At 39.0% G+C, this 9,069-nt stretch overlaps 1 non-coding gene across 1 annotated transcript; it reads left to right on the forward strand.

Moving 5' to 3' along the window:
- The first annotated feature begins 351 nt into the window (after positions 1-351).
- On the forward strand, positions 352-454 carry LOC149826819 (small nucleolar RNA R71). Its single transcript, XR_016435850.1, has one exon. It is a non-coding gene; the product is annotated as a small nucleolar RNA R71 (small nucleolar RNA).
- The last annotated feature ends 8,615 nt before the right edge of the window (positions 455-9,069 follow it).

Raw genomic sequence — 9,069 nt, forward strand, 5'->3', positions numbered from 1 at the left:
CACTCAGTGATCTCATGCGCCGGACTGGCACAAAGAGTACACACCTGCTGTGTAGTGGATGGTCCTGAGAGAAGCTGGTCCAGCTTCTGAGCAATCATGTCTACCTTGCACTATAGTGCAGTAGATGGACCAACTTCAAGAACACCAGCTTTCTTCTGAATGCTGGGTGTGGCTCTATCAGATTGAGAACTCGAAGCATGGTGGAGTGAATTCTCGGCCAATGTATCAAATAGCCTCCACGCTTCGTCCTCGCTCTTCAGCATGAATGTCCCTCCACATGAAGAGTCGATCATCTAACGATTCTTGTCAGACAATCCATCATAAAAGCTCTGCACCAGTTGCCATTTTGGCACCTAATGATGGGGACATTTCCTAAGGAGATCCTTCATTCTCTCCCAGGTCTCATGAAAGCGCTCACCATCTAGCTCTGAAAAGCTAGTGATGGCTCTACGATATTGGTTCGTACGACCAATGGGAAAATATTTCCGAAGAAACTCCTGTTGCAATTGATCCCATGACTCTATTTCTACAGAATCTAATGACTTTAGCCAATACTTGGCTTTGTCCTTCAATGAAAAGGGGAATAGAGTCAACCTTAAAGCATCATCATCGAAATTCTGTATCTTAACAGTAGAACAGATTTCGAGGAATTCATCTAAATGTCGGTAGGGATCCTCATGACTAAGGCCATAAAAGGATGGAAGCATCTGAATAATGCTGGCCTTAATCTCATAATGTGGCGCTCCTACATCGGGTCTCCAAATGCAGGATGCCTGAACATAGTCTGTGGGAATGAAGTATTCCCGCAGAGGGCGTGAAAGAACTGGGGGTGGAGGTGGAGGATCCATGTCAGCCATTGTTGCCGAACTTCGATGAGAATGTAAAATTCTCTCTGGGTTGTCAACAAATGGGTGTAATGGGGTTCCTAGACCTCGTCGACCCTGCATACACTGGTACTAAGACCAGATGTAATCAAAACGACCTAAATCTAAAAAAATTAACTAACACAGGTACTAAATATAAATAACACAAAATAAATAACTACTAAACAAATATACTAAACTAATTATGTCAGAATGATCTAACTAAGTAAATGAAATAACAAATTAAACTACTCTAAAGTACTGAAAAGATAAATACAGGAAATCACAAACTAAGTTTTTCTAAAACCCACCTGTCTAATCGCTCCTTGCAGAATGAATTTCAAGTGAATCCTAGAAAGAACAGAACGTGAATCTTATATTTACTAACTATGTTAATCCTATATTCACTTACTAATCCTACTAACTAAAAATAAAACAACTAATTAACTAAAACCAATTAATAAATCAAACTCTAAGAAAAAAAGTAATTAATTCGCCATTCCCCGGCAACGGCGCCAAAATTTGGTTGATATTTTGAAATGATCTTTTTAAAACAATTATTTTCAATAAACTTTGGAAAATCGTCAACCAAAAATATAAAAACCGACTTTCCACAAAGTGGTAAGTACGGGTCGAATCCTCAGGGAACAGGAATTAAACACAATATTTCTAGAAAATTTAATTTATTAATGAAAAATATCAATCTACAATTATAAAGTTAATACAATTACAAATAATCACTAAAAGAAAAGTAAACAAGCACTCAGTCTTCTGCTCCACACCAAGGGTATTTCCGTCTTTTCGCCAATTAGAGAATCTTCTCACTTGGACAATAACCCTGGAAACTAAATATGCTTTTCAACCTAAAAATGCAGAAAAATACAAAGTTATTTTTCTATTCTAACAATGCAAACAATAACTAAAACTAATTCTAATTTTACGAAAATAATAAAAGAAATGCTATTTATCAAACAAAAATTAAAGAAAATACTAAATTAATTCTAAAATTAACCAAATTAATTCTACTAATGCTGTATGATGATTATGCAACTCCTAAAATGCAGAAACTACTGAAAACAAGTCTAAATTGCCGAAACTAAGAAAATTACGAAACTGCCCCTAACTAGTGTAAAATAGCATTCTAACAGGTTATCGGAAAACCACTGTTTGACAGGGCAAACGAGGTCTGATTTTTCCGAAATTTGTTCTGTTCTGCAACTGACAGATTAAACAAACTGACAGTTTTTACAGAATTTAAAAACAGTATCTGGAACTCCAGATATAAGCGTTTCAAATCTGGGAAAAATCAGGATATCAACAGTCCTGTAAATTGAAATCCAGAAAAAGCGGTTTTCGCAAAACGCTTAAAAATCAGACCAAATCAACTCCGAATGAGCTGAAATTTGGTCTGAAGTTAAATAACAAGTCAATAAAGTGAATAGAAGAAAAGTTTTTGGAAAACACAGAATTTTTGCACAGAAAATAATGCGAGTGCGACAGGGCAAAAATCTGGTTTTTATTTGAATGCATTATTTACTTTATGAATCTATTTTAACACTCTAAAAGACAAATCAAACCTAATGCAATCCAAATGACACTGTATAACAGTGTATATGCATATGATGATTATGAATACACTAAATGCACGACGAACAAAACTCGATAAGCAATTTATGAATAGAACTACGTTAACTAACAATGCAAATGCAACTATGCTAAACAATAAAATGTAATCCGACTACTAAGTTAAAGAATATCTAATTACCAATTCAAACACTCACAAAACACATTTCACACATACGAAACAAATACGATATACACACACATACTTCTACACTACAACTAAAGTAGATAAATAAACTAATTAGTATAAAAATCAAAATAAATAATACTCAATGAAATTAATTCACTAAAGAACAACGACTAGGGTTAGGGTTCACTCGGTTGACTCGACTCGGTTCGGTTTTGGCTTGAGTAGGTTCGGATTGGGTTTGGATGAACTCGGATGGGAGTAGGTAGGCTCGGTTTTGACTAGGTTGAGAGAGATAGGCTTGAGCTAAGGTTGACTCAACTAGTTGGGTTCGGTTTTGAGTTGCCTTAGTCAACTAGGTTCAGTTGACTTAGGTGGACTCGGTTTGACTTGGATAGGGTTGGGTTAGCTTGGTTTAGGTTGACTCAACTTGGTTTAACCTAGGTTAGGTTTGACTTAGACTAGAGTTGACTCGACCTAGGCTCGGTTTGGGTTAGGTCTTGGTATTGGACTCGACCTAGGGTGGACTTAGTCAACTAGGTTAACTCGGTTTGGGTAGGTTTCAATAGGTGGACTAAGGTTGACTCGACCTAGGTGTGGTCTAGACTTAGGTTTAGGTGGGCTCGATTGACTCGAACTAAAGTTAGGTTTTGACTTTGACTAGACTTGGCTAGGGTTGGTCTTGGTCAACTGGGGTCGGTTAGAAGGATAGGCACCCAATAAAAAATCAAAGATAATTTTGGAAATGGAGAAGTCCAAAAATCGTCCTTATTAATGGGGAGTTACAACCTTAATGAGCTTTTAAATCCCATTGGGAAACATGGATCAATACTATTTCCAAAATTAAGGTGAGGGAAAGCCCTTAATTGCAATTAATTCCTTTTTGAGAAGCCAAATCGTCCAACCTAGATAGTCACACGATTTTAGCTTTCCAACCAAGAATTTAGGTGCAATTACTTCTTTCTTGAACTCATAAACACCTACTTTGGAAATTTAATTGATTTTCAAATTGGCTTTTCAAATCTCAATTTGTAACTCCCTATTAATAGGCAATCAAGAATTAAATCCTTCTTTAAATACCCCACACGATTTTTGAAACTTAACTTTTTCCAAAAACTTTCCACATTTCAATGCATTAATTGCCTCTCTTCTCAAAAATCGCCAACTCTAAAATGGCTTCACTTTCTAAAAAAAAATTAAATCTACCTAGGGAATAAAAGGAATTAAAGGGAAAAACGATTTCCTAAGAGTTTAATTCTAACCTAATTCTCAAAACCTACTTAATTAACCCCTAAAAACGGCTAGAAAAGAAAGACCTAATACATTGAACCTAGACACCTTCCTAACTCAACTAATGACCATTAAGACTTTCTAAAAAAATCGACCAAGAGCTCAAGGAGAGCTCTAATGGCTGCCGCCCCACCTGGGGAAGAAGAAGACTAATAAAAAAATAAAAATAAAAAGAATAAAAACTTAAACTAAAAGAAAAAACGACTTACTAAGGAACCACTATTTTGATAAAAATAATTTAAAATATAATGAAAAGAACTCCTAACTCCACAAATGCAATCATGAACAGCACTATGCTGGAATTTAGTAAGAACATCAAGAAATGAAAAATCGACTTTTGTAATTTTTGTTTTTCAATAGATCCCAAAACACCAAAAACACAAAATGCTAAAAATGATTATTTAGAAATATCCTAAACGAATGAAATGAACTAACACAACTATAGACTGCTGTTAACACCTAAAACACACTGCAACTACACCGTTTTACCCACATCAACACATACATTTAACAAAAACACAAAGATCGGCTAGAATAATCCTAGCCGATTTTTTTCTTTTTCAAAAATAAAATCAACACAAGACACAAGCACAACCCACGAATAAAATAAACTAAAATGAATTTTTCTAATGAGATTTTCAGCAAAACAACACAGTACACATGCTGGACAAAACAAAAATATCAAAACAAAAATTTTTTTTTTTTGGTGAAAATCAAGAATCGGCTGGAATAAGTCTAGCCGATTTTTGGATTTTGTTTTTTTTAATTGAACACAAAGTCATAACACATAAACAAACAATTAAAATGACTCAAATTGAAATATTTTTATCGGATTTTCCGTAAAAACTCCACAATGAGACACGTTGGGAGCAAAAGCTCAAATCGGCTAGAAAAACTCTAACCGATTTACACGTTTTCCTTAAAAAATGATGAAAATCGATATTCAAGCATGTAAACAATAAAACAAACCTAGATCTAATGTGTTGGTCTATGCACGGACTCTATTCTAAGGTTGAAAACAAAAAGAAAACAAGAAACACTCAGAAAATAAAGAAAAGAAAACCAACACCCAATTCGGTTTTATCTAGAAGAGAAGGAAGAAGAAGACCTACCTTTTGGAAGATCCGACGACCGGGGGGGTGAAGAAGAGCGGACCGTGGCTGGAGATGGACGTCCTATACAGTTCGAGAATGTTGTACTTCACCAAAAACGGCACCTTTTGCAGCTGCTACACGTTGGAGATCCACCGACGATGGAATGTGAGTCGATTCTCGATCGGAGGGTGTAGAAAGCCGGATGGAGGTTGGGCCGGCTCACCTTGGTGGTGTGTTGCACACTCCTGCCCAAGGTTAATGGTCTTCACCTCTGCTACACCTGCAAAAATATAGAAAAATGGTGAATACTACAGCAAGGAACAAGAAAGAAATGAAAAGAACACAAAGGGGATCAAGATATGCTTGGAAACCAAGCATAGGCCGGTCTTCAATGGCCAAAACGTTGGGGAAGATGGAGAGGAAGGAGCTGCTGCTGTAGAGTCACTGTAGGGGGCGTCCAAACACAGCCAAAGACGCCTAGGGTTCTTAAAAAAAACTATTTATAGTTTTGACATTTTTCAAAAAGAGTGTTAAAAAATAAAATATTGCTAGGCGCCACTTTCTGGGGGGTTTTCAGAAAAACTTTTTGAAATGGATATGGATAGGCGTGTGGGTTGGGTTTTAGGCTTTCTAAGAGTTGATCCAAGGTCCAATTGACCTAATTGGGTCGGATATGGATCTGATCCACCTCGAAATCCGTGCCCGAACACTGAAATAGTCATAACTCTCTCATTTTAACTCTGATTTTTCTGAAATTCGAACCATAGCCCCTTACTATCAAAACACATCTAAACATGGGTTTAAAACCTTAAACTTGATACAAAATGCATGAAAAACTTGTTTACATGATGTGCATTTCATGCATCATCAACAACCTATTCATTTTCCCTAATGCTGGGGATACTAGCAGTATAAGTTGGCCTAGGGATCATAGGCTGAGTTAGCCTCTCTTTAGGATCTTCCCCCAAAACAGTAGTTATCATGCCACCTTTAGACCATTTGATGCACTGATGCAGAGTGGATGGTACGGCGTTGGCATTATGAATCCATGTTCTTCCCAGTAGAAGATTATACGTTGGCGGCGCACTGTATGAACAGAGTAGTTGATAAATATTTCCAAGAAGATCTTTCCCTTTGCTGTCTATCCATGATTATCGAACCCATAAATGGTGATCAGATCCGGTGTATACTCTTCTTCTTTTATACCCAGAGCCTTGGCAGTCATTTCAGGACAAATGTTGAGGCTACTGCCTCCATCTACAAGCACGTGGGGTACAGTCATTTCCCGGGTTTGCACTACAATGTACAGAGCATTGTTATAAAATGCGTGAGGTTTTGGCAGATCCTCATCTGAGAAGGTTATGGGAGCATTGGTCATGGCCTGATTAACGATCTGAGCCATGTCTTCAGGTGTGGTGCCTGGCTTGACCTTGATTTTTCGCAGTAAATCATCCAGGACTTGCTGATGCTTAGGAGAGGCACGTGCCAACTCAAGGATAGGGATATTAGAGAGGGCAGTGATTGGTCTTTGCACTGTATCGACCTTTTCTTCTGATGTTCTCCCTTTTTCCGAAGTAGATTTGACAAAGCTCTTGGGTAACCACGACATTCTTTTGGCTACCTCTGGAGCTACTGCAGCGGGCTCTCTCGAAACTTTCAGCTTATTGAATGCTGAAACGAGGTCCATCTTTTGAGAACTGAACTGAGCCTTATGCAACACTAATACCTGATGTTGTACCTTGATATCACTGCTAGGGCATGGCTGGATATGATCTTGTGGCTGAAAGGGATGATCAAATATCATTGTTGTTGAGTGCTGCAAGAAAGGCTGATTTAGAATTCTCATTTTCTCATCTTCAGCCCCTTCTACCAACAGATTTTTGTCAATATAATCTTGTATGATGTTTTTGAGAACGAAACAGTTCTCGGTATCATGTCCCACAGTTCGGTGGAACTTGCAGAATCTATCCTTCATTTTTCCCATAACCGCTGGCGGGTCAGCTACCCTTAGAAGCTTAATCATATCACTGCTGAGCATATATTCTAATACTGTCTCGAGGGACTGGTCTAGAGGAGTACACTTGCGGTTATAACTCCATCCTTCCCGCTTCGGCTTTTCCTGTGGTCTTGATCTCTGTTCGAGGGTCTACTGTGGCTGCCTATCATATTGAATAATCGACTTGTCTTTCTGATCACTTTTGTTGGGATTTGACCTTCCTGAAGCATAACTGTGATTTTTCCCATTTCTTTTGTTCTGATTCTTGTTGTTACTGGCAGAGTAGGTAAAATGGGTTTTCTTCTTTGATTCTTGTTGACTGTTATTCTTTGTAAACATAAAACCTTCATAAGATCCGTTCTCCATACTCAACTCGAGCCATTCGGCTCGTTCTGTCAGTTCTATGAAGCTCTTCGATGGAGATCTAGAAATCAGTCCCCTTAGGGGTTGCGAGAAGTTGCTCAGGATCAAAGATAGTGCGTGTCCTTCTGCTATTGGCTCACGCATCTTATTGCAAGCGGATCTCCATCTATGAATGAAATCCCTGGCCTTCTCATTTTCCTTCTGCCTCAGACTGCAGAGATGACTGAGAGTCGGGAGTGCTTCAGCATTGAATAGAAAGCGCTCAATAAATAAATTGACCACTTTGTCGAACTCTTTCAGTTCTATCGGATTAATGTGCTCTGAGTACCACTTTGCTGTGACACCTTCCAAACTGCGAGGAAAGCAGAGAACTAAGGCACGATTGTTCCTCTTGAACCTGGAACATTCTGCGAAGAATAGGGCGAGATGTGCTTTTGGATCACCTGAACCATAAAACTTGATAAATTTCTTGGAGAGATTATCAAGATCATCATCCCCATCCAGTCCATCATAGAAGTCTTCACTTGTAAAGACTCTTTTGCCCTTGTCACGAGCTTGAAGATCCTTAACCATCTTCATCACATCTTTGAGTTGTGACTGCGTAGGGTCGTCAACAGACTGATTCTTGGATTTGTAGGCCGACCCCTGCCTGTAACGCCCCGGATTTCCAAAACAAAGCTAAGTTAAAATTTTCATGAATTTCTTTTTTTTTTCTTTGCAGCGGAACTTACAAAAGCTTTTAGCAGCGGAATCAGACGATAATGAGTCGTCAGTTTTAGAAAACTCCGAGCACGTTGCAGGTATGTGGCCAAGCAACTCATTGACCACCAAAGTGTTCCATTTTATCGAAAACATATGTTTATTACAACACTACTGCTTAGGAAAGCAGTGTAGGTTCAATAAAAAGGAAGCAGTACAACTCTGTCTAGAGAAACCCTGGAACTCGATGCCGCCTTGCTCTGCATATCGCCACGCAGGTACAACACCTGAAATCCCCATGAAACGGGGTCAAAACCACTGATGGTCTGGTAAGCATGAAGTCATACATCCATTCAACTCAAATACAATAATGACCACTCAGGGTCGCAATGCGCAATAACGACGCTCAAGCCTCCAAGACTTAGCGTATATCGCAGGAGCCTCCTCAGGGCTATGAGTTGAACATCCGCTCAAGTCTTCATGACTTAGAGCAAGCCTTTTTCAGGGCTGTGATTTGAATAGCCGCTTAAGTCTCCACGACTTAGCCATGACCTCTTCCGGGTCTCAAAGTGATGTCTAGCTCAAGTCTTCATACTTGTTACATCCGTATACCACGCATCTAAGGACAACTCCTCGAGCTTCGCTTAGTCGTGCGGATACAACACGGGTCTTTGCCCAGTCGGTCCAGTAGTATATCGAACATGACACCTTCACAAAGGTTATGCAGGACTGACTCAACACGTCATCCACTCATACATTCAAAGCATCGCTGTACCTAGAACTAATGCATTGTTTGATAATTAACCGCTCCCGCCTTTGGTACGCAGGTAGAGCTATTGTCCGGGCATCAACGCGACGTTCTGGGGGTTGATTATTCTATGTATTTTAGATACCCCAGAGGCCTGTTGACCCTATCCATAGTAGGGCAGTGTGTTTCAACTGGGAGAATCCTACTAGGCCCATATTCGGATGCATCCTCTACTTGCAGTAGTTGGGTTCAATCCTTAGATCTTA

The sequence above is a fragment of the Nuphar pumila genome, chromosome 10 (genome assembly GCF_984573655.1).
Source record: "Nuphar pumila chromosome 10, dmNupPumi1.hap1.1, whole genome shotgun sequence".
Classification (NCBI taxonomy): Eukaryota; Viridiplantae; Streptophyta; class Magnoliopsida; order Nymphaeales; family Nymphaeaceae; genus Nuphar; species Nuphar pumila.